The sequence below is a fragment of the Poromitra crassiceps genome (genome assembly GCF_964638095.1).
Source record: "Poromitra crassiceps genome assembly, chromosome: 13".
NCBI lineage: Eukaryota > Metazoa > Chordata > Actinopteri > Beryciformes > Melamphaidae > Poromitra > Poromitra crassiceps.
Genome location: NC_139644.1, coordinates 20,130,433 through 20,146,921, shown reverse-complemented (window position 1 = coordinate 20,146,921; position 16,489 = coordinate 20,130,433).

The window sequence follows — 16,489 nt, the reverse complement described above, 5'->3', positions numbered from 1 at the left end:
GTTTATGCTGTGCGTTTTTTTGTAAATCCAACAATAATTGCGCTGTTGTCTTCCATTGCTAAAACTGGCCCTTAGTGCTGGAAATGATATCCCACCTTATGATATCTGCTGAATGAGTTTTTATGCCCCCAATGCCCCCTTGTTTTAAGCAATCATGAATCATGGCTGAATGACTGCAATGTTACAATATCATAGGGGACAGTGATTGACCACTAGAATGCTGTGTTGAATGGTTGGGGGTAAACAAGAACTAGAAGTTGCCTATCATATACCTCATATCACTGTAATGCAGGGACAAAGGAGTAAAGGTTTGATGTACGTAGCAGAGATACTGTTGTATGTAAAACTGTCATGATTCAGTGTGACTATTTTAAACGTTTGTGTAAATGACATTTCTGTGACCCGTTAAGAGTTGGTGTTGCTTAAGGGTTTCTGTAATGTCTGATGCCAACCAGTGTTCAGTCTACAGTTAGACCTCCTGTCTCCTCCATACATTTTACTTGCCATATTGTATTGGCGTATGCTTATTGTTTACAAAAAAATGTACAAAACACTAAATCTTAATTTTCTGAATTTTGACCCAGATATAAATTGTTTTTTTCCCCCTATTGTATTTGTTTCCCTCTTTTTGTCACAGCCAAATTTTGTAGCTGATATTATCCTCCATTTTTATTTTCTTTCAGATTCTTGTGACTTGTTTCACAAGGCTGTACTTGTCCAATGACTTTAAAACTGATTAGGGAAAAAACAATAAAATACTCTTATCAAGAGCTATTAGTCTCATCCTTTATCTGGTAAATGGTGTTATCAATGTTTGACACGGTAGTTAAAAACATTTTTATCTTTACAATGAATGTTAAGTGTCCCCTTTACCAGTACTTATAAGGTGTGTACAGGATATTGCTAATGTATGTAACTTGGCATCAAGCCATTTGCTGCCATACTGGTCAGTCTTATCAGCAGTGTGCATCATGATTAGCCCCTGCATCCCAATGAGGCTCACCAATGCTTTGTGGCTGTGCTTCTTTTCACCACTGGGTGGTGATAGTGTTCTATCAGACACACATTGCAATTTAACTCAGTAATTGTGCATCATTTAAGAGACAACACTTCCCTGCCATTGATGCAAATGAGTGTCAATCTGTCTTTTCACTAACCTGACATTGCCAGATGGGGGCGGTATTGTTTGTTTTCACACACACAAAAAACACAAATCTCGCGAGGGAATCCATCTTGCTTGCAAGGTTATCTTTTCACCGCCATGTGATAGATGGCTGTCTTACCTTGTAAAATACTACAGCACGTCTGGTGTACAGGAACGACCACGATTGTCTAACAAAACCAGGAAGCAGAGAAAAACAACAATCTCCTGTCAGAAAAGCTTCAACACAGCTCCAGGCACTGCTCAAACGCTGGTCCAGTAGCTTTTACCGACACGGGCACGGACTCCATAGGGAGGCACTGACCGCCTACTTCCTGCTTCAGCACTGTAGCTACCAGAGATTTTTATCTGCCATTTATTTTCCAATAGACATTTCGTAAAATGCTTATAAAAATAGTTTTACTTCGTCAAACCAAACGGTTCAGCTATATTTAGAATCGGGAGAGACCTACATCGGAAAAATATTTTCTTTAAATCCGCAATCTTTTTACGTTTTGGTCTGAGTGAAATGTTATGTGGTCTCTCCTGGTTCTAAATATATCTGAACCGTTTGGTTTGAAGAAGTAAAACTATTTTTATAAGCATTTTATGAAATGTCTATGGGAAAATAAATGGCGGATGAAAATCTCTGGTACAGTGCTGAAGCAGGAAGTAGGCCATCCATTTTGTCTCTCTATTACAGCGAGGGGCAGCCTGTCATTCAAACATGAAGGATTTTCTTTTCACCACACTGCAGGCGCTGACAACATGTCCACAAGTCACTTGTCCTCAGGAATTAGTAATCCAGTTCCTAAACTCTGACTCCGTGTAAATTTCAGCCGGTAGATTTGCTCCTGACCTCCATACACAGACAACCAGTGAAAACCCCCTGCAACCCCCCCCCCTCCCCCCATTTCAGGTAACGCTGATTCCACAGTAAATCTGACTGCCCTGCTGGATTAGTTAATCATATGCAGGGTTAATCATAGCTTCATCTTGAACCATTCCCCAGCCATTTCAATTTCCCTTTCAAGATTCTTTCAGAAGAACAACAAGATCGAGATGAGGTAGGCAGCTATAGCTTTATCTTTGGTTCTAGCTAGCTGCTCTTTGGATAAAAAAAGGACAGCACGGTGGCTCAGTGGTTAGTACTGTTGCCTCACAGCAAGTAGGTCCAGGGCCGTAGCCAGGGTTCCGAAATAGGGGAGGTCCAGCAAGGGGAGGCGGATTCCGAAAAAAATTTGAGGGTTTTTTTTCCCCTTTTTTAGCCATATTTAGAGTAATATATCATTTTAAATCAACATTAGGATTATACTGTTGTGATGTCATTATTCAGTATATTCTCTTTCATGTCACCACCTGCTCAACTCTCCTGTCAACATAATTGTAACTAACAAACACAAACTGTTTTAGCCAAATTCATATCAAAATGACACCTACAAACACAGGTACACAACCCAAGCCGTACACAACACACAAAGTCATCATCGATAATAAAAAAAAACATACAGAGGGACATTTATTTATTCCTGATAGGAACGATTGAAAAATAAAATAAAATATATTATGTTGTTTTTAACTTTACACCACCTCTTTTTGTTACTTATTGGGTCATGAAACTGAAACCATGCATATAGCCACCTGCATACCTGACTTCGGGAGCTTGGCAATTGGCATCATGCATGATTAGCCAGTAGCATCCCAACGTGTCACACAGGTAACATTACTTAAGAGACAGACTAGACACTTACTTTCTTGGTTGTTGCTAAAAAATCTGTCAGTGTCACTCACTGTCTGTCGTTCACTCGCTCACTGTCTCGCAGCTCGCTCACCTTCAATTATCTCGCCAGGCAGACAGAGAGTCATCACTCACCACCATGCTGCTGCTCTCTCAGAATCAAGTTACCGCGGACGCGGCGTCAGATGACTTCCTGCCTGACCTGCCTTTCGTTTCAAAATAAAAGAGATCCCGTGTTTTTCATGCTTTTCCATGCAGATTGTTTTATTTTTTTCTCTGAAATATTAGGGGAGGTCCGGACCTCCCAGTCCTCATAGCTAGCTACGGCCATGAGTAGGTCCCGGGTTCGAACCCCGGTCCGTCCCAGGTCCTTTCTGTGTGGAGTTTGCATGTTCTCCCCGTGTTCAGTGCCCCTGACCAAAGTACTGGCAAAAAGAACTGGAGTTGGTCCCCGGACGCTGCACTGTAGCTGCCCACTGCTCCTAGTTCTAGGAAGGTTCCTAGTAGAGGATGGGTCAAATGCAGAGGATGAATTTCCCCATGGGGATAAATAAAGGATAACTTAAAAAAGGGTAATTTAGTAATTAATAAAGGAAGATTAAAGGCACTCCAAAAATCTGTTACAATCACTTCATTCTGTTTTACAGTGTGTTTTACATAAAATACAGTAGATAAAAGAAAAGAGCATAGATAAATATACAGGCCATAAAAGATCCAGCAAAATGCATTACATTAAAGGAATAAATCAAGTAAAATAGAAAGATTTTTTTTACCCCCAATACAAAGGGAAACGAATCAAGCAGCATTACTTCTGGTGACACTACAGTACAGTGACACTGTACAGTATGATTAAGTGTGCCATACCTCACAACTTAAAAGACTCTGCCTCACCAGACTAAAATATGTAGCCCACAGCGAAACTTTCAAAGAGTAAACTCCCTTAATTCTTCTTTCTTGATCACTCTCACACTGCCAACCAGTATGATTAAGTGTGCTTTACTTCTCCAAAGATAATCACAAATTAAAATATTTATTTGTCTGCCTCACTGGACAAAAATATGTAGCACAATAACGTTTCGGAGAGTGAACTCCCTCAATTCTTCCAATTTTGATGAGATCATGAAGGATTCTTAGAAGGAGCATATCGTAAACTTCAAGCAATCCTTAAAATTATATAGGTTTACACCATGAATATTTGGTTAAATAAACCCCACTAAATAATAAAAAATGAAAATAAAGTTAATTAAAGAGCTCAGACAATATAAATAGAATAAATAAATAAACATGACACCTTTTACATACAGCTGATTTAGCAGAAGGCCACAGAGAAAAGGAATGTTTTGAGCTGACTTAAGTTTTAAACAGTATCATTACAACAAAAATGTGTCTGATGTGGATGTGAGTGATGTATGGCCTATATAGCCTGCCCTATGCCTTTAGCAGACCCTGACTAACAACGTGTACCTAAGCCATGGGTGTAGGTTTTGGTAGGAACGCTAGGGACGTGTCCTTTACTATTTTTTTTTCTTTTTTTGCAAGGCGGACGTTTTTTGGCGAAGCTTCAAATTCCACTAACTAACCAACTAGGTTAGACCACCCAAATCTGTGTTTTTATTGTACTGTACATCCCAGAATATGGCGCTAATGGTGTTAGCATTGTCCATCCACATACTGTTTAACGTTAACATTTTTATTTCATAATTATTTAAGATTTCATTATCATTGTTTATTCACAATCATTGTTCACATAAATTCACGTAAATAAATCATTGCTCATGTTAATAAAACATTGTTAACTAAATAGTAGTGTCTCCTGATTGAAGTAGTGCTTCTAGTTGTTAGTTGCTATCGAAGTTGTTTATCACAGTTGTTGTCTCCCTCTCCAAAACCTGCCATGTCAAATGCAATGTCATCAAACTTGCTTTCTTGGATACAGTCCACACAACTGAAGCCACAGTAGGCCTATTTGACCCACCTGCTATGGTTCACATTATGCAAATCAAAACCTGGCCTATGATGTGCGTACTGCATATCCTACTAGAGGACAGAACCTTTCCAGTTTACTTCATGAATGCTTTCCCTGAATACTTAGGATCACAGATGGCCATGGTGGTCCATACGTGGCCACAAGATCAGGGACTAGTGTGCGCTCATGGGGGTGCCATGAGCAAATAATGTAGGCATCATTAATGATCAGACTGTCCCAATCTAGAGGGATTTTTAGGAGACAGGTCACTGAGGTCAGGGCCTTCCTTTGAGGTAAAGTGAACACTTCTTAGCGACAGGCAAGTCCTGTGAGATTTTTATTGGCACCATTTGTGCTATGGATTAAAATGCAAATTAGTTTTTAGAAATTGTATATCAAATCATCAATCATTCTGAAAATTCAGAGGATCTACCATATTTCTGTCCTCTCCCATCTGACAGTATTTCTTCACAGCTCCCGCCATATAGTCCTTCCAGCAGCGACTATGCTCCTCAGGCTGGCGGCCTCCCAGGTAAGAGACCTCCTTTTTGTTCATTCTTCCCCCTTGTTAGCTGCTAATCAGGAAAGTTAAAAAAAAAAATGCTTTTACCTGCTTTATTTATGTAAGCCATTAATGATACAGCAGGATACTGTCACAGTTTATTTTAATTATATTCTTTATAGGTCAACAGCCTGTTCAACAACCTTTTCAAGAGACCTCTCAAATTAAACTTCAAAGTCAGTTGATCTCACACAAGTTTAAACAAAAAAAAAATCCCTGTATTTAAGTATTGTCATCGACCAAGGGAGATGATATAGCTATAATAGTTTCTGATGCTGATTTTATTTAACACTTGGTTATCTCTCTTTCAGTTAGCTGCTGGTGCTGCGTGAGATGTTTGCCTTGCTGTAGCTGCTGAGAACGCAATCCAGAGGAGAGGAGTGGAGAGGAGAGAGGCGAGGCGAGGCGCCTGTGGTGTGCAGCGCATACTCCGAGTCCGAGTCACCTGCCATGCTGCATAACCTAAGATCATAATTTTATATGGTGCTCTGGTAGGAATGTGCACCCAACATGTTGTACAGATGGACTGTAATACCTTTTTCTCTGTATGGGGAATACATTTATCCTTGATTTACATGTAAATATAAGGAAGCATAAAACACACCTAATAGTCTTTCTGATAGAGGAGAGAGGCATCATCTGCATTCAGGCCATGCATCAATAAAAAGAACGCCAACATGGGAGCTGGCGATCCAGGGCAGAACACCAATGTTACAGGAGCCACTGGTTTTATCTTAGTCTCCCCCCTTCCATACAGAGTGTACAGAGTGCAATGGCTTTTATTTTTGTTCCCTGGTGATATCAGATTGTTTCACTTCCTTTTTGATGTCACTCATTTCTGTGAAAGTTAATAGAAGATAAAACAACCAGAATAAGATAAACACAATTGGGCACTCTGGGCATGCCCATGGGTCCTTGACGCAAGTTGAGGCGGTAATAAGTAACATAACTGTTTTGGTCATGGGCTTGATACACTTTGTCTGTCATAAAACATCTGAAAGTGTAACGACCCTCCCACTCTCCTGGCCCTGTCTAGCAGGAGCCTGGTGTTGGGGTCATTAGGCTGATTGGGTGCACCTGGGTCTGTGCACTCATTGGGCTGAAGAAGACCTTCAGACCATTCAGTCCCTCTTCCTCCTACAATGTACCTTTTGTTCTGTTTGTTTAATGTAGTTTGTGTTCGTTATTTTACATTAGTTTTAATTAATAAATTATTGTTTTTGTTAGGATGACGTCATCATTCCTACGCTGACGTCGTCATTCCTACTATGATGTCATCGATCACTGATGATGTCATGATCCACCTGTGATCCACCTGTGTCTCCACCAAGTGTCTCAATCATGCCTCATAACACATGTGATGTCATAACACAGGTGATGTCATGTTCGGGTCTATAAGGGCCTGCTCCTGCAGGCCTTGGCCAGTGATTGATAAATTCTCATCAAGGATCATGCCAATCTCTGCAACCGTTCCCAAAACCTCGAACAGTGCAGCCCCAGCCATCAAGTTCCACAACACCCCAGCTTCATCAACTACCCGCGAATAGATCCACGTGTCTAACACCGATCCTGACAGTTTTAACTTTAAATTGTGTATGACTCCCCTCATATGTTACAACCATAAACTGTATAATTATATGGACGTAGCGGGTTACAACACGGCTCAAGGAAGTAACAAATGAGGGAAGTCATACACCAAAGTAAAAGTTAAAACAATAATTTAACTAAAACTAAGGGAATTTCACGAGACAACCCAAACTACATTAAACAAATGAACAGAACAAAAGGTGCATCGTGAGGAGGGAGAAAGACTGAATGGTCTGAAGGCCTTAAGCTTAATTTATACTTATTAGAAAGTGTCGCTCAGCACATGGTCGCAGACGAAAAATCATGCGATTACATTTAGGCTGCTTTTAGACATTTAGGCTACATTTAGGCATGCGATCAGTGTAGCCTACTCATTGGGCTTTAAGCCCAATGAGTAGGCTACACTGGGCACGGCCCAGGTGCACCCAATCAGCCTAACGACCCCAAAACGAGGCTCCTACAAGACAGAGCCAGGAGAGTGACCATCACAAAAGCTAAAGTTCTATCAGATGGGGGACCCCGGCACAAAATCATGTGCCAATTTCGGGGTCCTTGATGTGGCAAAAAAAAGTATGAGAACCACTGGTCTAATGTACTCTGCTCACCTCTCCCAGCTCATTGACTCTAATATAAGAAAATAGTGCTTTCCAATTTCACACCCTTGAGTCCTGTAGCTACCTGGCAGCATGATACACTGCTGGGACATTAATTCAATTCAAAAGCATCGGTTTTCCATTTGAATTAGATTAGATGCATTATTTCTACCTGATGAGTGAACTTCTTTGTGATATACATCAGTGAGTTGGACTCTCATTTCCTTTTCAGCACCTTTTGGAGGAATTAAAACACTTCCTCAAATTGAAAAGAGAACTGGCTGAATTGTCTTCCTATCTCCATCAAATGATCTGTGGAAGTGCTGCTTGCACACATTGGAATTAGAAATGCTTCTCACGATATATACCCACCGCTGACATTTCCGTTAAGAACTCCCTGTCTTTAAGCACGTAGGTTTTACTTGTGCAATCACACCGACACCTGAAACCAGTGTGATTCAACGCCAAACCCCTTTTCTGTTAATAAATGACTGCATTTTTCATTTTTCATAGTGTGGCCATGATGATATGGTCCAAGTCTCCATTCTATGCTCTCAGTGCTAAGAGTGCCTACGTCATCATGACTCAGTGTTCAAAAGTGGGTTCAGTGTCGACAGCTTTGATTGGAAAAATGAAAAACCGTGCCATAAAGGTTAAAACGAGGCTAATAAAAGTGAAACGGTGTGACCGTGAGGAATGTGATTTGTTTTTACCAGGTAACCCATGAAGAGCATTGCTCAGATCGAGGCGGTCAGAAAGACAGTGCTGTGTGTGTGTGTGTGTGTGTGTGTGTGTGTGTATTCCCTGAGCTGAATGTCAAGGAGATGTTTTCTTTTTGGCTGGACGACGTACTGCCAGACATTGACTTCACACCAGGCTTTCTGAACAGGCGGTCAGCCTGCCAGAACATGCCTCCTGTCTGAGGCTTTTGGCCCTCGCTCGGTGTCTATCCTCTTGCTGCCTCTTTCTTCCTCCAGTGGATGCACATGTGTTGACAGTGCGGATGTGAGAGTGAAGTGTGTGATGTTTCTTATCTTCAAAGCTGGGAGAAAGACTGCATATTGAGCTGTGTACACAGGGAGATAGGAGAGTGTGAACAGCAGCAATAAAGAGTGCAGTGAGTGTAAAAATGATGCCGTCGACTCAGAGATGAGAGGAGTTATGCTATCATACAAAATAAATGACAAAATTAGTCTTTCTTCTGTATAGGGTTGTATTCATTACAAATGGGTAATATTGTGTGTATAGAGCATAGCTAAGGGATTAGCAAACACTACCATTAGGCCAAAAGCAATATGGTTTGTAATGACGTTGGTCAATATCATGGGTTTGTTTTCAATAGTGCTTTCTAAAGATAATTGTGTTCCTTGAATAATAATATTCACTTTGATGTAGTCCAGTTGCAACATGTTCCTGCTGTAGTCGTGTTGCCCATCTCTGTTTTGTCAAAAAGTTCATATATCGTCTCCTTCAACCTAATGTATTCAACTGAAGGGAAGCTAACAGTTCAGGATAGAACCATCCACCAAGAACAGAGACTATTGAGAGTGCAGAAGTAATTTAATTTAGATGTGAAAAGCACTGTACTGGAGCCTATATGGAACTATGATTTTCACCCATGATTGGTTTTGAAATATGACACACTTGTGTCCACAATGAACAGTTACTGGAATGAATGGTGGTGGTTGCCAGGCTGAAAATCAACACTAGGCAATGAAAAATGTTGCAATGATCCAGAGTATTTACATCAGATAAGCCTGAGGTCAGTAAGGCGTGTGTGTTTATAATACTGTTGGATATTTGCTACATCTCCGATGAAGGAGTTGCCTTTAGCAGCACTAAACAGCTCAAAACAAAATACTCTTGTGAAAAATTCAACGAGATAGCAAGTGAATCTGTTTGAAAAAGAAATTAGATATCACGTTGGAGAGTAACAGAGTGAAATAATCTTTTATTGTATCATCTTATGTTCAGATAAAGTCCACTCCCTAGTAAAACAATGACACTAACACTCACAATGACAATCACACAACCCAGTTCCAGAGGAAAACACTTCCTTATAATAATCAGTCATACCAATACCATAATGGTATGGTATGGTGGTTGATATAGTGGACAATTTCATAGTCTGTTCTCTGATTATGTTTTGGCCACTCAAATTATATACAGTATATAGGTGCGTGAGATTCCTAGGGTGGAGACTCTGGAGATAATGTGCCATGTTATGGAAATCACCCGCTCTGCGGGCTCCCAAAATCGTGACTGACAAGACAGACAGACAGACACAGCCCACCCACCATAGGCTCCATCGTGCAACTGTGCGCCATCGGCTCATACTACATCACAGTTGCTCGAGTGACATCAATGATGACATCACAACTGCCTGAGTGGCATCACAGTTGAGCAAACACAGTTGCTCAAGTGACATCACTGATGACATCACTGTTGCGTGAGTGACATCACTGATGAGATCACTGATGACATCACAATTGCTCAAGTGACATCACTCACTTCATGACTGGGTACCCTATGGGAGGAGGCGTGATGGAGCAGAAGAAGAGGGACAGAATGTAGGGAAACAGTGGATGGATAAATCCAGGAGGCGGTAGTGCAACATAAAGGATGCCAACTGCTATAAAACACCACAGAAAAAGAAGATGACTGCCACTGCCACAGACACCACCACAGACACCACTTAGCCAATTTTAACTCAAATATATAAAACAACAGTAACAAATTTCATCTACATCTACACATTTTTTTTTTTACTCTTATTTTGAATAATACTTAATAGGGCATTTCCCTGCCAAAATCTCCTCACAAAATGAACTTTGGCATATGTAGTTAGTGTATATGTTTTGTGTGAGAAATGACTGTAGGCTACATCAATGATGTTGATGTGATGAGGTTTACTAAAGTGATCATGGTGAAGTTATTCATTCAAGTATTTAAAGTAAAATATATTATTGCCTACTACAATGTCCCCATTCTTCTCCAAAAATTAACCAAGATTTAAAAGCTGACTCACTCAGTACAACAATCCTCATTGTATTTTATAATTGTATTATATTTATATTTACACCCTGATTCCATGAAGAAAATACTTCCTTGATAATCAGTCATGCTCTTTCAGGTGATGACCACCACCTTATCTTGAAGCAACGGTTGCTCAATATTGCCTTCTCTGAGCAGCATGTTGGCTACTTTGTACCTCTCGGTTGGGACACAATGTGTTACATTTGATGGCACTTCCTCCAGTGTACTACATGTGGTGTCAGGGGTCCCCCAGGGTTCTGTTTTGGGTCCACTTTTGTTCACTATTTATAACCCAATAACCTGGGTCAGATGTAACCCTTACACAGTTTCATTTTTATGCTGACAATACTGTCATTTACTGCTGTTGATTGATTGATTGATTGATTGATTGACTTTATTTGGTGATAAAAACAGGACATAAGACAACATATCACCGAGGATAAAAACACAACAAAGCCCGAAGGCTTATTTCCACTGTGGTGCCACCCTTGCTCAATCACTTGAGTATTTGCAGTCCACTTTTGGTATTGTAGAGTCACGGTTATTTGATTGTTTGAAACTTGTGTTAAATGCGACCAAAACTAAATTTATGTTGTTTTCTAATGCTATAGGAAGACAGTATAATTAGATTCTCGTAGTCTTGCAGGACAGTCTGATCGAACTATATTTTGGCAGTGAAATGCCCTATTAAGAATTATTCAAAATAAGAAGCAAAAAATAAATGTGTAGGCTACATGTAGTAGAAATTTGTAACAAATTATATAATTTGAGTGACCAAAATATTTTTTTTTACTTATCAGAGAACAGACTATGAAATTGTCCACTAACCACCCTGCCATACCATTATGGTATTATGACTGATTAAGGAAGTGTTTTTCTCTGGAACTGGGTTATGTGTGATTGGTGTCATTGTTTTACTAGGGAGTGGACTTTATCGGAACATAAGATGGTACAATAATCAATTATTTATCTCTGTTACTCTCCAACGTTCACACGTGTGTGTGTGTGTGTGTGTGTGTGTGTGTGTGTGTGTGTGTGTGTGTGTGTGTGTGTGTGTGTGTGTGTGTGTGTGTGTGTGTGTGTGTGTGTGTGTGTGTGTGTGTGTGTGTGTGTGTGTGTGTGCAATTTAGAGTGGGGTACTCATACTTGATACTTGTGTCTTGTGGGACTTTTCAAGTGACTCATATTAAAAGAGCTAATGTCAAGTGGTCACTGTCGTTGATAGTGGATTTTTACGTATATGTAGGAATAAATGCAAATTGTTATTAGTGATGTGAATGTGATGCAAATTGTCTATAACAGTTGGCATGATGAACAAGACTAATCAGTATTCTTTTGTAGAATTTGCACATTTCAAATTTAAAAAGTCAAAGTAATCCATAGTTTAGGAGCATAGGCTACTTCATTGACACTGACAGGTCAATAAAACTGTAACGCCCTAACTTAAGTGTATCAACTAACAATGGCCTGGCAGCTATATTTATTATTTACTACTTACACTGTTGTCTCAGGTTATATAACTACAGAACAAAATTACAGAATAGATTTTTTTAATATGTTGTTTCTTTGTCATTATGTAACAAAGCCAATAGCCTGAAATAGGCAATCTCATTTAAAAGTCCATGATAATCACATGAAGCAAAGAGATTACATTGTGGAGGGTTTATTAGGTGTGGAGGGTCTGATCCTCTTCATTCTGTGTTCTCATTTTTGGACAATAAAGATCCATCAGAAAACCTCTGACCAGGCAGCTGCTCTGATAAATCAGCAAAATAGAACAGAAATAAGTATCTGTGTGAGAGTATCTTTAATAATTTCCACAAAGCAGACTGATACAGCCTCAAGTGGACCCAAAAGAGATACCAGCTGAACATTTTGGAAATTTGGCTGATCCTGCCATCACAGGATAAAAATGCCCTCTTGAGGTTTGAATATTGAATCAAAAGTAGCCATCCATAGAAGAGTATATACTGTAATATGAGCACTATTTGAAAAGCATATAGGCCCTACCAATGGCGAGAATTTTGGGTTGAGCTAGCTGGGGAAAGTTGTATTTTCCCCATGCTACTGCAGACCATGTTTTTTGTTTGTCATTGTGCAGCTTGGAACAAATGTACCTTCAGTACACACTGCATTTATTTTGGTAAACACTTTAATGTAAATGAAAACAAATAATGTATGTCATTCAATAGGAAAACTCCACTGGATATTCTGTTTTATGGAAATGTCAAATTGATGTATTTAACAAAGCCCCGGGCCTCATCCTGGCTTTTGGCCATTTCTGCGTATTAAAGAGGACATGAAACAGTTGATCATACAGTAGGCTACTCTCATTTGCATTTCACCTAAGACAAGACAGGAAAACTGCCTTCAACTCTGAAATCAGATTTGCTAGAAAGATGAACAACATTTCAGCTTTTCGCCAACTACAGTAGGGCACTGCTGTCACTAGGTTGACTTTACAGTACCGTCAAGATTTTGAAAGCTTTTAGGAATCTTTTAGGAATCAAAACAGCCACAATCCAAGTCAGAAACATACAGTAACAGCATAATGCTGTGAGCCTGTTAGAATTAAAAAATCCTTACTAATGTACTCCACTACTGTACTGTATGTAGCCTACTGTACTGTACTGTACTGTACTGTACTGTACTGTACTGTAGGCTACTGTACAGTCCAGCTCATCTAGCAGTGCCCTATGAAGAAAAGTTGAATGTTGTTCATCTTTCTAGCAAATCTAGTTAAATTTCAGACTTGAAAGCAGTGTCCTGTCTTGTCTGAGGTGAAATGCAAATAAACTCAAGTGATATGATCAAATGTTTCATGTCCTCTTTAATGTGTAAACTCATCTCTGTAGTGAAAACCACATCAATTTACAAACAAGTCCAGATATGGTCAAATTGGTCAATATGAGGGACATATTTGTCTTTGATTGTACAGAGGCTAAAGTTAGGCTGTGAAGTGGAGCTTGGAGTCTTTCAAGCTTTGAAAACACATTAAAATGCTTGTTTGCCATGTGGGATGGTATTGCAGTGTATCTGCAGTGTGTATCCCCCTTTAGAAAATCCACATTAAATATTAAATGTTATTGTAGGCTTATTATTAAATAATATAGACCGGACCGTGTATTAGCCTACTAAAGTTCTGTAGGCTAACGTTCACAACGAGGCAGAGCCAAAGCAGGACGATGATCATAATGATGACTGACATGGGAGGCGGCCAATGGGAGGAGGGACCAAAGCTTTTAATACTGAGCGACTAGCAGCTCCCAGACCGACCCACCTGTGGCAGCCAGGCAGACAGCCCGGAGCAAAGCGCGCCTCTAGCAGTACCGTTACACCGGCAGACAACGGGAGTTTACACCCGGCTGTTCCTCAGATCAACCGACGTTCTCAAAATTAGCATCAAAGTTCTTGAAGAATGTTGCTCTGTTATCTGCCTGTCGTCTTTCTCCTGGCCACTGTCGCCAAAGGTAAGCAAAGTTTTTCGTTTTTCCCCTCAGTGTTTATAACTTTACCCATACTGGGTATAGCTGTATAGCCCACTTGAGATTGAGAATATAGCCTACTGTAGTAGCCTTAGCCTATATGTGTTTCGAAAATAGCCAAAATAAAAACCGGCAAAAATGTAACATTAGATAACATTATTAGTAGATAACATTCATTGCACTATCATTGGTCACTGTCACTGTCTATATTTTACTGTAACTATGTACAGCCTATAAAATAGTTTATCGCCTAATATATTTTAATTAATGTATAGCCTAAATACATTTTGGGAAAATATGTTTCATAATTTGAACATCATAAACATGCTCTTGTATGTATTTTCCCACAAAGTAGGCTGCACAGGGTTTATTTCATAGGTACAATCTTCTGTAAAATCAACTTTGCCATACAGTATGTATGTATGTATCATGTATGTATGTATGTATGTACATACATTTACATACATACATACATACATACAATACATGGAGGTTTATTAAGAGTGTTTTATTAGGGACAGCGACAGTAGAACCAATATTCCAACCGATATTGCACCATAAATAACATGGTGTTTATAGTGACATTCTTCATTCAAGCACTAAAAGTAAAATAAAGCTCTTCTATTTATGAGTGTAAATTGCAATTTGTCTACTACCTGTTGTTTTGTTTTGTTTTTTGTTTGTTTGTTTGTTTGTTTTTGGGGGGGGGGCATACCTCCTCAAATAGCCACTAAGTCTTAAACACTGACTCACCGCTCCTCCAGTGAGTGACTCAAAGCTGTGAGGGTGGACAGATGCCAGGGGGAACCAAACAACAGCCGGCTGGCTCCCTGAAGCGCAGCACACTGCAACAAAGTTTATTCTGCGTGCATAGCGGAGCCTTCAGCAGCGCGGCCAAGTTGCAAAGGAATTTTGATGAGCACCCTACAGTACAGTATAGAGTCAAGTCAGTGTCAGCTTTGCTCTGCTTACATCCATTGGTCACCCTGGTCTTATTTAGGATGGGTTTTGAAGTGCATCACTGTTGTTTTGGATGCCTAGAGCGATATGGGGGGAAAGACCCAGGGGTTAAAGGTCGTTCACCGTACGGAGCCCGCGAGTCAGTGTCATGTGCCATCGCCTCACCCAGGCCGGCTGCCCGCGGGTCGTTTGTGTGCTTCCCCTCTTGTCATGTGTTTAAGGATGTGCTTATAGAGTAGTGATTCTCAACCTTTTTCACACCAAGGACCCCTGATTTAGTCCACATTAACATGGACACCTGTTTGGTGAGGTCTCTGACCCAAATCAGAGAATATTTTTTATTGTTAGACTCCTGATTTTGTCCAGAATTCCATGCTGATCTAAACTGATATTGAAGGTAGATAGATAACAGAGAAACTATACGATCAAAACAGTCACTCTTACATTTTCTAATGGTGCTGACTTCTTGAAAATGAAATAATGCTGAAGTTGAACAATTCGTCAATTTGCTCGGAAGGGAGCCCCTGGAACCCTCTCAAGGACCCCTGGTGGTCCCAGGACCCAAAGTTGAGAACCACTGTTGTAGAGAACCACAGAGAGGGAGAGAGGGAGTGAGACAGAGAGGGAGTGAGACAGAGAGGGAGTGAGACAGAGAGGGAGAGAGGCAGAGAGGGAGTGAGACAGAGAGGGAGAGAGGCAGAGAGGGAGTGAGACAGAGAGGGAGAGAGGCAGAGAGGGAGTGAGACAGAGAGGGAGTGAGACAGAGAGGGAGTGAGACAGAGAGGGAGTGAGACAGAGAGGGAGAGAGGCAGAGAGGGAGAGAGACAGAGAGGGAGTGAGACAGAGAGGGAGACAGGCAGAGAGGGAGAGAGGCAGAGAGGGAGAGAGGCAGAGAGGGAGTGAGACAGAGAGGGAGTGAGACAGAGAGGGAGAGAGACAGAGAGGGAGAGAGGCAGAGAGGGAGTGAGACAGAGAGGGAGAGAGGCAGAGAGGGAGTGAGACAGAGAGGGACTGAGACAGAGAGGGAGACAGGCAGAGAGGGAGAGAGGCAGAGAGGGAGTGAGACAGAGAGGGAGTGAGACAGAGAGGGAGAGAGACAGAGAGGGAGAGAGGCAGAGAGGGAGTGAGACAGAGAGGGAGAGAGGCAGAGAGGGAGAGAGACAGAGAGGGAGAGAGGCAGAGAGGGAGACAGGCAGAGAGGGAGAGAGACAGAGAGGGAGACAGGCAGAGAGGGAGAGAGACAGAGAGGGAGAGAGACAGAGAGGGAGAGAGACAGAGAGGGAGACAGGCAGAGAGGGAGAGAGACAGAGAGGGAGAGAGGGAGACAGGCAGAGAGGGAGAGAGACAGAGAGGGAGACAGGCAGAGAGGGAGAGAGACAGAGAGGGAGAGAGACAGAGAGGGAGAGAGACAGAGAGGGAGA